Here is a 14,235-nt window from a genome sequence, read left to right as displayed (position 1 = left end):
TCCGGCCTCAAGGACCCCATGCAAAAAGGAATCTCATTAAAATCCCCTCTGCATAGCCATGGCATATGGTGTTTCCTCTTTAGATTACGCAGCAGGTTCCATGTAATATCTTTCATTTCGCTTGGACGACTAATTTGGATAGGGAAAGGTTGGTTTTGGATTCTACATTAACCCTCAATAATCTGCTTTGGTTTTAAGAGTGTTCGGTAGCAAATTAATCTTTTTATAACTTATTAAATTCTTTATTAGAAAACAAAAGGGGCACGTTAACGCACGACTCTTCTTCCTTATCGCGCCCCTCCTCCATCACTCATGTTTTCACACCTCCACCTACAACTGGCGGCTCTCCCCGCTGTATCGTTCCTCCTGGCTCCTACCGCCATCCTGAACCCTCCCCTCCCTGCGACCAGCCCTGCCGTCCGGGCCGCCCGCTCCGGTAATTAATGACCTCGCCACACTGCCAGGACACAACCAGTACGAAATGGACCTGATCTTGCAGGAGACACATTACAATAACACATGTTCTAATGACAGATTAATTAGGCTTAATAAATTCGTCTCGCGAATTACTGATGGATTCTATAATTTGTTTTTTTTATTAGTATCCGAACAGCCTATGCGACATTCTCATGTGACACCCAAAACTTTACACCCTGATTTAAATAAGGCCTCAGAATCAGATGAACCATACTCCCTCCGTCCCAAAATATCTGTCGCTTTCGCTTCCCGAGAAACAACTTTGATAAAATATATATTAAAAAATATTATTATTTATGGTACATAATTAGTATCATTGGAAAGATCTTTGAATCTAGTTTTTTAATAAATTTATTTGGAGATACAAATGTTGTACTGTATTTTCTACAAATCGAGTTAAACTTGTGGCACGGAAACCGGAAACGACAGATAATATGGGATAGATGGAGTACTCTGCTTTACCAGCAACTGCACATCAACCTGCAACACATCTGTCATTCGGTCACCTCATCGGCAACACCTGAGGAAACTTTGCCCTTGTTTAGTTGCCGAAAGTTGGCGACGCCAGAATCACTGCGCGGCATTTCGTTTGTATTTGGTAATAATTGTCCAATCGTTGACTAATTAGGCTCAAAACGTTCGTCTCGCAAAGTACAACCAAACTGTGCAATTAGTTTTAGATTTCGTCAACATTTAGTACTCTATGCATGTACCGCAAGTTTGATAGTGACGGATAATCTTTTTTTTGCATAGTGCCAAAGTTGGAAGTTTGGGGTAACTAAACACACCCTTTCCCCCAGAAATCCTCTGCCACTCACCAGTCACCAGTGCAGCCATCACAAGCTGCTGCTTCATTCAGTCTGATTTATATCCACTCAGACACCGAACAACGGAAGAAATGCAGGCCCCACTGTCCGACAACAACTAGCACCAACATTTACCTCTGGGACAAAAACCCAATAAAAGATTTCAACAGAGAAGCATAATTCATCTAAGAATCGGCCATTCTTTTAATAAGCCTTCATCAGGGCAGTCTGATGCTATACAACACTCGGAGCCAGAACCAGTTCACCACCTTACACATTGCTCAACCACATGACAGTACAGTAAGCTGATACACCTGCTAGCCTAGAGTACATTAGATCTCACACCTATATGGACCATTCTTTTGGGATAAATTTTGAATTGCAGAGTATTCTGGGACAGGAGTACAAAAAAAGGCAAAAAAAAACATTACTATGGCCACAGCCTCACATGCTTCTCTTGTACATTTGCCTATCTACAAGATATAAGTTTATTGGGGTTTTCCATGGCAACCCGACATCAGTTCTTAGCCTATGTATAAAACATTTGCCAACAATAAAACTGGAGGCTGCATCTGGCTATGGTAGCTGCTGCTCTGCGTCCAGGAAACAGCACATCCATCAATGTCTTACAAAGAGCCTGCATGCATCATCCATCTAAAGTAAGAAATTATTCAAGTTTCATCAAAGTGATTCTGTTAATAAAAAGAAATAAGAGGAGACATGATCTTTTACCTTGAAGAAGATTCAACTAAGCCTTCCTCTACCAATGATGATTGCTTGGCACTGATAAGGTGAAATGTATCACAACCTAAATGTATTCCAACAACAATCCCTGCCTCAGACTCAAATGCTTCTCATATACTCATTCTTATCACTAATTACAGTGAAATCAGCTGGATTTCTGTTAGTCACACAGATATCCTTCCTCACAAGCTTATCCAGCAGATGAACTGTTTTCCCATTGCCACTGGTAGAAGGTTGACCTGTACCATACCTTGGCAATTGGTACTCTGGATTGGCAACAGAGGTAACAGAACCCAACTGCAGAGCATTCCATCCTGCTGAGAACATTTCTGAGTTCAAGGCCTCGTAGTTTCCTTTTCTGTTCATATCAAGTGATGTTGTCCCTTTAGAGTCACCTAGTCTGTATCCAGAGTGTGGCCCACAGTTTTCAGACCAGTTTGCAATATCCTGCTGCAGCAATGAACCAAGCACGCCAACTCGAGGATGAGGGCGTACAGGCCTGTGCAAGTTTGGCTGGACCTGACGCCGAGATAAGTCTTGCAGTGTCAGTGGAACCTCTTCAATTATGTGGCTTCCATATGATGTGCTCGGTGATGCATTATACTGATCATGCTGCGTAAATTGTGTACCGAGAGTTTGTGTTTGATGAAGTTCCATCTGGCTCCTGTCAGGTCTTTGATAGTTTCTGAAGCCTGAAGCTGTTGATGAGTCCATCAGCCTCAGAAGATGTGTTGCGGGCATAGGCTGTTTTGGATAAAGGCCTGACTGTCCAGGAATCCTTTGATCGTACAGCCTACCAGACCCCATAGTCAATGCTGTGCTTGGAATACTTCTTGGCTGAACCAGGCTAACTGCTTCCTTTGTGTAGGGATCTACGGCCACAATTACTGGCTGGTGAGCTGCATAGTTACTAGAAGCTCCATATGCATGAATGGGAGCTGAATCAGCTTCTTGAAGTCTGTTTCCAAATTGAAAACCATATGATGATGTTGGTGAAGTCCTTAAAGCTGTCTTGAAAGAATCCCACATCAACTTCTTTTCCCCGTTATCCCTCCAGCTTCCGAGCAGTGCCAGCAATATGTTCATGATTTTGAAATATAGGTGAGGTACATGCAATGGTGACTTCTTCAGTCCCTGTGGAATTGTGTCCGTTGTTCCTGTGTACACTCCAAAATGTCAAGGACAGGTAATTTTGAAGGGTACACATTGAAAGACCGTGTGATGGGTAATGCATGAACCTGAAGCGGATTCTGCACTTGTGATTCTGGAGGATAACCATTTGGAACCTCGGTGCTGGTGCTGGATGTTGCATGACACTGTGATGACTTATGAGTATGTAAATCCTGCGGAGTCATGTTGGCAGCCTCTGTACTGGATGATGCATGATCCTGTAAGGACTTCTGCTGACTTTCCGATGCCAAAGATTTCTGGAAATTAGTGTTGAACTCATTTGATGCATTGATTCGACAATCCTTGGCTGCAAATTCAGCACAGTCAACTTGAGCTACATTGGGTTGAGTATGACAGTTTTCCAAAGAAATGGTGTCAGTCATCAACTGTCTCTCATGCTGATTTCTGGCGAGAAGTTCAACAATGTCCATGGGGAAGTCATCTATCACATTCTGTTTCTCATGCACCTCCTGCTTTCCCCCTTTCTTCTTATTCTTTGGTATATTCTTCTTGCGGAGGCCAGGCACCTTCTGGATCTTCTGTTTATCAAGAGAAACCTGTGGTAACGAAGAAAAGTCAATATTTCATAATATCCGCAAATTCAGATCAGGGTAGAAGAGGGTACAATATTTGTAGAGAAGCAGAGTAAATTTTCAGTTTGGATTTCCTATTGCTTGCACCATTGTAAAAATAATATATCATAATAGTTTATAACGAAAGTTTATGTAATTTGGGATTTGCTAATTTGCTCACTTGCCATCCCAAACTAGTTACACACACAAATAGCTAGTTCAGTTGGCATGCGTGCAGACTTGTGAACTCAAATGTCAGAATCAGAACTCAGAAAAAGTGCCAAAAAATTCTAGTGGTGTACACAACAGCAAGCACGGATGGCATGGGAGCAAAGTGGTTAGAGAGAAATGCAAAAACATTATTGGGATTAAAAATCCTATACTGGACAAAGGTCCCCAATTCAGGTCAGCAAAAGTAGGTAAAACAGGTAAATGAATGTAATAATTCATTTATATATTCAGTAGGATTTTTTCTTTAATCATACCTTTGCCAAACATCTCTGTACAGAGCCTTCAGGTTCCATTTGAGGTAAATCATCTGACCTGAGCATATCTCTCTTTATAGTACTGTTCTCAATGTCAATGTTCTCGTCATGGGCAACTGAAGTGGACAGCACCTTTCTTTTCAGCAAAATTGTTGATTTTTCATTTGAGAAGAACCTCTGTTTCAAGTTCCTGGATTCATTTTGGCACAGGTCATCCACCTTCTGCATATTTTGCTCCAGGTTGTCATTCTTTGCCTTTCCATTGCCATGATTGGCACTGGTAGTAGATGGCACATTTTCCTGGCCCACATCCCCAACTGAGGGTAGGAAATCATGATGCATATCATTAGAAGCAACTATATCTGGGCAAGAGTTTTGAACGGCAGAGGAATCAAGATTCTTGTGTTCTGAGTCTTTTTTCTCTGTTCTAACTTTCTTATGAGTGCTTTTCAGCCAGTTCATTAGAGAGGATCCATCGTCTACCTTGTCTACTGTGTGTTTTGCCTTGTTCTTGACAGCTCTTGACTGGATTTCATCCACTTTCTCATTAGGAGTGGCATTATCTTTTCCAACCTCAAGGTGCATTTTTCTTTTACCACCCTCATAGGATTCAATACTGTTTGCATGGTCCACTTGAACGGCATCTGCAGAAACCCCTACCTGCTGGTCAGTGCCTATGAGTTCTGATAACAGCCTAGTCTTTTTTGGCTTTCTCTGAGAAAATTTGATATCTGAAATATCTGTCAGTTCAGTGGATTTGTTCCTTTTCTTATGATCAGATCCAACATTTCTTTTTAACGATGCTCGGCGTGGACCCTTGTTGCAGACTTGGTTGCTTTTGTCCCCAGATATTTGTTTGCCTTTGTGCCCAGATACTGGTTTACAAACATTAGACTCATTGGGGTCATCATTGGGAACACCTTGAGCTATGTTGCTCTCAGCTTCATTTGGAGCCACACAAGATTTTGGCTAGGTGGATCCTGTGTGCCATTTTCTTCAATGATTGATATCTTTTGAACGAAGGGCGGGCCTGGTGCAAGCGGTAGAGTCTTACCGCCTGTGACCGGAAGGTCCCGGGTTCGAGTCGCGGTCTCCTCGCATTGTACAGACGAGGGTAAGGCTTGCCACTGACACCCTTCTCCAGACCCCGCACAGAGCGGGAGCCCTCTGCACTGGGTACGCCCTATTGATATCTTTTGAACATCATCAGGTACATGGCTCACATCCTTGGAGACAGCATTCAAGATATTTACTGACACATCCATATTATTGGGAGAGGCCTGTAAATCTGAGGAAATATTGTCATGTTAGCTTATTGTATACAACAAAAGGTATTAATTAAGAATTCAACATGCTCAGCCATACCTTGTGTCGCTGGAACACTTCTTTCAACGAGTGCCTCTGGGACATTTTCTTCAGCTACTGGAACATTCATCGCAGTAATTGCTTTGTTGCCAGGAGAACTGCATTTTGAATTACATTCTTGGGCGGCCTTTGAAAGGGTCAATCTATCAGATGATTGCTGTGTGCAAGGAAACAGTCTTCTAATCCGAACAATTGAAATAGAGCAGCCATCATCCATTCCATCCTGCTCCATAGAAACATTTTCAGGTGTAGGTCTATGACCTGAAACCTTCATTCTATCAAGACATTTTGAGCAATCCCATTGATGATACTTCGACACCAAAACTGGGGACGAATGGTGCTCATCACATTGTGGCTGGTTATGAAAAATATGAGGAGAGCAAAGCTTCGGATCCTTCTTCTGCATCATAGCAACATAACCCCTGACAAAAGCATCAATCAACAATGAGACTTATGATATATATATGCATAGACAAATCATCAAATGTTTGCTCTAGATAAAAAGAAAGGATCAGTATCCAAAAGCAATTCTCAATCAGAAGTTGTGCATAGGCAATTTTACTCATGAATCTCATTTTGTCCTCACTTTGTGAATGTGTAAGAAAGAAAGAAACATTTACATCATTCATTTCTTCCCCTAATCCTGTTGCTAGCCCGATGCCTTGACCTCATCCATGCTAATCATCTTCCTCAGCTCCATGAACCGCAGGCGTCCGAGTGACTTGGTGAGGATGTCAGCAAGCTGTCTGCCGGTCTCGACAAACTCGATGACGATCTGCCCTTCATCGATGCAGTCCCGGAGGAAGTGGAACTTGATGTCGATGTGCTTGCTCCGGTCGTGGAGGACAGGGTTCTTGACGAGGGCGATGGCGGGCTGGTTGTCCACCATCAGAGCTGGCGGGTGAGCTTCCTCGCCGGTCAGCTCGCCCAGCAACCGGCGCAGCCATACAGCCTGGCATGCCGCTGTGGCCGCTACGACGTACTCCGCCTCACACGTCTATAGCGCCACGATCTTTTGCTTCAGCGACTGCCAAGCAATGGGGGCCGCTCCAAAGAAGACGAGCACACCGGAGGTGCTCCGTCGCCCATCAATGTCGCCCGCCATGTCCGCATCGCTGAAAACAGTGAGCTCCGGCTCACCTTCCTTTGCCTTGGGGGTGCCTCACTGAACACCGTGAGCCGCAACCCTCCCTTGCCGCCACTCTTGGAGAAGATGATCGCTTGATCGAGCGTCCCCTTTACGTAGCGTAGCAACCTTTTCACTGCGGACCAGTGATCTTCGCGCGGGTCCTCCATGAAACGACTGACGTACCCAACCGCGAACGCAATGTCCGGTCGGGTATGAGTGATGTAGCGCAGCCCGCCGACGATACTTCGGTAGCGCGTCGTGTCCACCTTTGCAGCAGTGCTAGGCTTGCTCAGCTTCAGCCACTCCTCCATCGGAGTCGCGCACAGCTTGCACTCCGCCATGCCGCCGCGCTCCAACAGCTTCTCCGCGTAGGCGCGCTGACCCATGGAGATGCTCTACTTCCCCTGCCTCACCTCGATGCCGAGGTAGTAGGAGAGCGCGCCGATATCGCTCATCTTGAAACCAGCCGCCATCTCACGCTTGAAACCGTCGATGTCCTCTGCTCGCGCTCCGGTGACGATTAAGTCATCCATGTCCACGCCGACGACGAGCTTCTCCTTCCCCCGTCGCCGCGTGTAGAGCGCATGCTCTGTAGCGCAGCGAGTGAACCCAAGCTCGCCCAAGGTGGCGTCGAGCTTGGCGTTCCACGCCCGAGGGGCTTGCCGCAGCCCATAGAGCGCCTTGCGCAGCTTGAGCACCATGTGCTCAGCGCCCTTGACGGCGAAGCCTCGGAGCTTCCTTGACGAAGACCGTCTCCGCGAGCTCGCCGTTGAGGAACGCAGACTTGACGTCGAGGTGGTGGACACGCCAATCCTTCGCTGCTACCATGGCCAACAACAAGCGAACGGACTCCATTCGCGCCACCGGAGCAAAGACTTCCTCGAAGTCGATGCCCTCACACTGCACGAAGCCGCGGGCGACGAGCCGAGCCTTGTACTTGATAATGGGGCCGTACTCGTCCCGCTTCACCTTGTAGACCCACTTCAAGCCTATCGGCCTGCAGCCCACCGGTGGATCTACCAGCTACCATGTGCCATTGTCCTCGATGGCCTTCATCTCTTCCAACATCGCCCATCACCAATTGGCATCGTGTTCAGCCACTGCGAACGTCGGTGGCTCCTCGGCACTAACAAGGACCAGCTCTGGATAGTCGAGCAGCCGACTCGCCAGGCCTGTGGCCCCTGCATTGCCGACGATGTTGTCCAGCTTGTGGAACCGGACCTCCTCGCCGTCGTGGAAGGCATCCACGAACTCGCTGATGTCGCTGGGAGGGGAGGTGAACTCGATCGGTGGTCCCTGGCTTCCCTGTTCTGCCGGAGTGGTCGGCATCGCTGCTGGACCGCTCAACACCATTGCCGGAGTGGTTGGATCCACTGCTGGAGCGGTCGGCACCACTCCTAGAGTGGTCGACTCTACTGTTGGAGCGTTCTGCACTGCTGCTGAAGTGCTCGCCCCCCTCTGCAGTGCTCGGCACTCCTCCCGGAGTGCTTGGCACTGCCCCAGGAATGCTCGGCTCTGTTGCTGGAGTGGTCGGCACCTCCTCTCCAGCGTCTCCACCACCGTGGATGACCATGCACTCAACGACGAAGGTGCTGGTGAAGCCGTCAGCTTCCCCCATGCCCGGGCTGTCCTAGTCCTAGGCCGCCTTCTCATCGAACACCACATTCCTAGAGATCACCACCTTGCCTCTCTTGGGATCATAAAGCCGATAGGCCTTGCTGCCCTCCTCGTAGCCCAGGAGCACCATCGGCGTGCTCCTGTCTTCCAGCTTGCCGAGGTGAGGCTTGGTGTTCTTCACATGGCCGACGCAGCCAAATGTCCTAAGGAAGGACACATTCGGCTTGCGTCCATGCCAAGCCTCGAACGGCGTCTCGTCCTTCAGGACCTTGGTGGGCGCGCGGTTGAGGATAAACACTGCCATGGTCACCGCCTCTCCCCAGAACTCTGTCGGCATCTTTTTAGCCTTCATCATGGATCGAGCCATGCCAACCACCGTCTGGTTCCGCCGCTCCACCACGCCATTCTGTTGTGACGAGTACAGCGCGGTGTGGTGTCGCACCATGCCCTGATCCGCGCAGTACGCAGCAAATTCCACCGAACTGAATTCACCTGCCGCAATCAGTCTGCAGCACGCGCAACTTCTTACCGCTCTCTGCCTCCGCGCGTGCCTTGAACTTCTTGACCGCTTACTGCCGCCTCGGTCTTGCTGGTCAGAAGCTACAGCCACATGTACCGGCTGCAGTCATCAACCAGCTAGATGAAGTACTTGTGCCCGCCGGGCATCGCCGGCGTGATCGGCCCGCAGAGGTCACCATGGACCAGCTCGAGGGTCTCTACCGCGCTTGTACTTCGCCGTCTTCGGAAACGACAGCCTTCTTTGCTTCCCAGCCCAGGCAGCTGTCACATAGCTCGCCTGCGTGCTCGATGTGAGGCAGCCCAGTCACCATCTTCTCCAGCCGACCAAGAGCGTCGAAGCTGAGATGTCCATACCGGGCATGCCACAGCCACGGCTCCTCCGTGCGCTGTGCCGCCAAGCAGATGGGCTGCTCCACCTTGAGGTTGAGCAGGTACAGCCAATTCCGGGACCTCTTCACCTTGGCAAGAAGCCGCTGCTCCCGGTCCTTGATCTTGAGGACGCAGTCCTTGATCAGTACCTCGCTGCCGCGCTCATCCAACTGGCCAATGCTGATGATGCTTGAACGCAGCTACGGGATGTAATATACATCCGTTAGTGCGCGGTGCTCGCCGTTTTGGCACCTGAAGATGATGGTGCCGCGCCCTCGGATCGCCACCCTTGAGCCGTCACCGAACTTCACCGTGCCGGTCACGTCGTCGTCGAGGTCGGAGAAGGCTGCCTTGGAGCCCATCATGTGGTTGCTGGCGCCAGAGTCTAGGTACCACCGCTGCTCCTGCTCGCCGCCCACACGTCCGAGGTGGACTTGGGCATGCGGTTCGTCGAGGTTGACAGCCTTCAGAGCCTTCCTAGGCCCTTCCACCGCCATCCCCTCTCCCTTCTCCTTGGCCTCAACGTCGTGCAGTGCACAGAACGTCACCATCAGGAGAGTGGCCTCATCATCATCATCAGCCTGCGCCAGATGAGCCTCAGCCTTCTTCTCCTGCTTGCGATTTGGGCACTCCTTTGCCCAATAGCCCGTCTTCCCGCAGCGCCGGCAGGCGTTGGGGTCGACCTTCTTCTTCTCCGAAGAAGCCTTGCCGCGGCGCTTGCCATCGCCACCGCGGCTGGAGGAGGCTTCCTCGGACTTCTTCTCCTTCATCCAGGAAGCCCACTCCTCTTCTGTCAGCAACAGCTTACCGATGTTCGTCGTTGCTGTGGCCTGCTCCATGCGCTCGTCCACCACCCGCAGATGACCTATCACATCCTCAATGGTGAGGGTGGACAAGTCTAGCATCGTCTCTATGGAAAGAACAATCAGGATGTACTTCGCCGGCACGGAGTGGAGGTACTTGGAGACCGCCTCTTCTTTATCGATGGTGACGCCGTGGCTCCTCAGCTTGCTGATGAGCGTCTGCAGGAGGAGGGAGAAGTCCTTCACCGATTCACCATCCTTGAACTTGAAGTTGGCGTACTCCTGCTTCAGCAGCTGGGCCGTCGTCTTCTTTGCACGGTCGGAACCAACGCGCATCGCCGCAATGGCCTCCCACGCCTCCTTAGCGGAGCTCTTCGTCCCCAACGGCTCCCTGTACTCCGCTGGCACAGCAGCGAGAATGGCTTCCAACGCTGGCATGTCTTCTTCGTTATCGGCGCCCTTGTCAATGGCATTCCAGAGCCGTCGGGCTCTGAGCTTGACCTTCATGGTTACCGCCCATTCGCCATAGTTGGTGCGAGTCAGAGTCGGCCAACTGGTGCCGCTGACCTCCCGCACCGTGCGCACAATGACCTCCTGTCGTGGCTAGACAGCCACAGCAGCGCCGCTGCTGTCGCCCATCTCCAAACCGTTCATCATCGCCAGCAGTTAGTCCGACGACGGCACTTGTACGGCTCTGATACCACTTGTTGATCCCTGACTGCCCTGCACAGGTAAGCAACTAGCTTACCAGCACACACTCACTCACTATGGCTAGAGGTAGAAGAAGAGATTGAGAACAGCGCACACAGACACTCAGCACAAGCACCAGCGTTGGCCGAAGCTCTGTCCTTTGATTTGTGGCAACTGAACTAAGTATTCCTATTGCCCTTTGGATGGAATATATACAACTCTAGTTGTACCTCTACCAGGTACATAGTTGTTGGCCAACTACCTACTCCTGAGTACAAGAGTACACCAACTACCTACTCCTAAGGTACAGGGTACACCAACTACCTACTCCTAAGATACAGAGTGTACCAACTACTCCTAGCAGTACAAAGCTTACCCCAGCCCACTACCAAGATATGGTTGATGTAATAGCTACCAACTAATGTACTAGAGGTGACCTATTGCAATACTGCTACAGGAACTGGTCGGCAGAGCCGATCAGTCCCCAACTCCCAACAGGGAGTGGTCAGGCCGAGCCGACCAGTCTCCAACCAAGGAGAGAATGGAGAGCAGCAGATTATGTCTAACATCATTCATTTCTACTTAGCTGGTATTAAACAGAAAAGAAGAACCATATGGCTAAAATCATCAAGTATAACGTCAGACATTTTCAAATTGAGAGCACAAAAGCATAGAAAGACAGTTACCGGAAGGACAATCCATGCACACACACAGAAAAATACATGAATGGACAACTGATAAATAAAGATAGACATGCATTTGTAACAAAACCAATCAGATGGTAAAGACATAATACTGTACATATAGCAAATTAAGATTACACAAGACAGAAGGAAAATAAAAAACAAGCAACATAAATAGTGTGCATGACACATATTGGAGCCAATGGACCAACTGACCCTTCAGATCAAACCAAACGTACACCCATGGATGTTGAGCAATGTGTCACAATATAAGGCACAGGCAATTTTCTTGAAGAAAACAAATGACTGTATATAGGCAGAAGTATGACAAACCACGCTCACCCATTAAACATAATCGAACCAAATGTATGCACCCATGGACATTGAGCATTATATCACAATAATATGTCCATGCATTGTGCTTGCAGACAACAAATGACTGTATAAGGCAGAAAGTTGATAAACCATGCTCACCTGGACCACGTTGATCAATTGTGTCACAATAATGCCAATTCATTGTGCTTGCATACAACAAATGACTGTTTAATAAGTATGCTTAATTAACCGTGCTCACACAGTACCAACTAAACAGTGCTACACAGCTAGATAGAGATGCATCGTTGAATGGAAGTCAAAGAAGAAACGCATACATCTACACTGGGTATGGAAAATGATTACCTCAGGGAGAAGTGGTCGCACTCCTGCTCTGCTGGTGTGCTGTCAGATTCAGCAGCTGTAGATAGACGCTCTGCTGGTGTGTCATCAGATTCAGCAACTGCAGTTAGACGGCGTAGTTCCTCCACTGCTCTAGCTCTACGAGCAAGAGCAGCTGCTTCCATTTGCTAGAAGCACAGTGTGCAGCACAACTTGGTCACTTAAGTCGTGATGATCTTGGAACCGAACCAAACACCTCACAGTACAGCCCTGAAAAAACAGCAAGCATTGCATGACTTATCCTACACATCTTGTTTCATCCAGATAGCAGAAAGAGATAGCTAGTACGCTGAAACAAAGAATGTACAACAGGAATGAGGAACTAGCAGGCTTGATTGTGTAAATCCCAACACAACGAGACTATACATCTTACATGCTGTCTGGTTGTACCAATGAAAACACAAACGTAAATGAAATTGAGCCGTGGACGTTACCGGAGGGAATAGATTTGAACTAGCTGGCGCCTGGCGACCGATGTTGTTTACGTTTGCGTTACTATACAAGAAACCAAACAGCACGTTAGTTCGTTCATGGAATAGAACACAGCATAACGAGCCATATGCACATCGCAACAAAGGGAAGAAATGAATACAACCGACCTCTAATTAATTCATTCCCGGACTATATAAAAAAATAAAATAAAATTGGAACGCCAATTACCAAATAAGGCAGAGATAGATAAAACATGATTAACTTCCATGCATGTCCATGCCAGCAAGGCTGCTGTGTTAACTCTGACAGAGTTGGCCACTCGTTTCTGCAAGAATCCAACAAAAGCCCGCATTTTTCGCGACATGAAATATAGGTGGTCACGGCTTCCGTGCGGGCACAGTAAGGCATCTCGCGTGTGCAAAATAAGGAGGGTGGGAAATAAGCAGGTCGTAGACAGCGAAAGTGGAGCTAAAGTCGGCCTCGTACGTAGCAAGAACGATCTAAGAAGTCCTTAAGCAGAAAAAGCTTCTGAAACCGAAGACCCGACCCGACCCGACCCGACCTCATCATCAATCAAGAGTTAAAATATTGATTTTTACCTGTGCCTTTGCTGTTGTCGTGGCGTTGAAGGGGTCGGGTGTGGTGGAGCTGCGCCGACAGACGTCCCCCGCTTTACACGGCTTCCTGCGGCGGACGGGTTGGTGCCGGAAGCAGGATGCGGGAAGGTGAATCGGAAGCTAGCGGTGAAGCTGGCGGATGGACGGAGCTCCTTCTCGACACGGTCGTCGTCGATGGCCGCCGCGGCGCCGCCTGGTGTCGCCCTCTACGGCGCCGTCGCAATCGCTCGCGCTCGGGTTCTTCGCCTTCCTCCTCCCCGCCGCCACGGACCAGATCCGCGACTGGAAGGTGAAATCCGGTGCGGGTGGGCGCGGAATCGGGCGAGCACGCGCCGGCAACGGTGGGGAATAGGGCGGGCTCGGCGCGGATAGAGCGGCGGCGGAGGGCCGAGGGCTGCGGTCTGCGGGGACGCGAATGGGGAAAGGGGAATTTCACGCGAGAGCCGAGAGAGGCGAACTGGCGAGAGGTGAGAGGCGAGAGGCGAGGGTTTTTCTTTTTTATTATAATCTCGGTGCGGGGCCCAGCCTTGAAAACGACGCTGGCTGTGGCTGGCCTTAACAATACGCGCTCTGGATGCCCTAAGCTACGTCTCGGGCCCCACACGCAGACACAGCTGGGGCAAAGGAGGTCACGAAGCAAAGCGAGCGACAAGCAGGCACAGCGACGGCGCGGAAGCCGATGCGCCACACCCGATCCGCTCCCTCTATCCTTCCATCCATCCATCCATGCCCACACGTGACACACCCATCCCACTATCTTTTTTTTTCTTTATTAAACTTAATTAATTTAATATTAAATTATTATTTTATTATTACTACTGCTCCGTCCACTCACCGAGCAGCGGCAGGCAGGCGGCACGCCCACAGGGCCACACATGATCGATGCTACTGCTACGCCACGTTACCACGGAGGATGAAAAGCAAACCCTAACCCTAACCTAGACGCTAACCAGAGGTTGGTTAACCGCGAGTAACCCTAGCTAACCGGAGGAGGGGTGGGGTGGTGGGCCCGGTCTAGGGCCAGCGATTGAAAGTGGCCGTGC

General features: G+C 49.4%; 1 pseudogene; it reads right to left on the bottom strand.

Moving 5' to 3' along the window:
• Nucleotides 1-1,441: 1,441 nt before the first annotated feature.
• On the bottom strand, nucleotides 1,442-13,649 carry LOC136516934 (uncharacterized; annotated as a pseudogene).
• Nucleotides 13,650-14,235: the final 586 nt, after the last annotated feature.

This window comes from Miscanthus floridulus, chromosome 17 (assembly GCF_019320115.1).
Source record: "Miscanthus floridulus cultivar M001 chromosome 17, ASM1932011v1, whole genome shotgun sequence".
Lineage (NCBI taxonomy): Eukaryota > Viridiplantae > Streptophyta > Magnoliopsida > Poales > Poaceae > Miscanthus > Miscanthus floridulus.
Note: the sequence above shows the minus strand (reverse complement) of the source record. Positions and strands in the feature narration are given on the sequence as shown.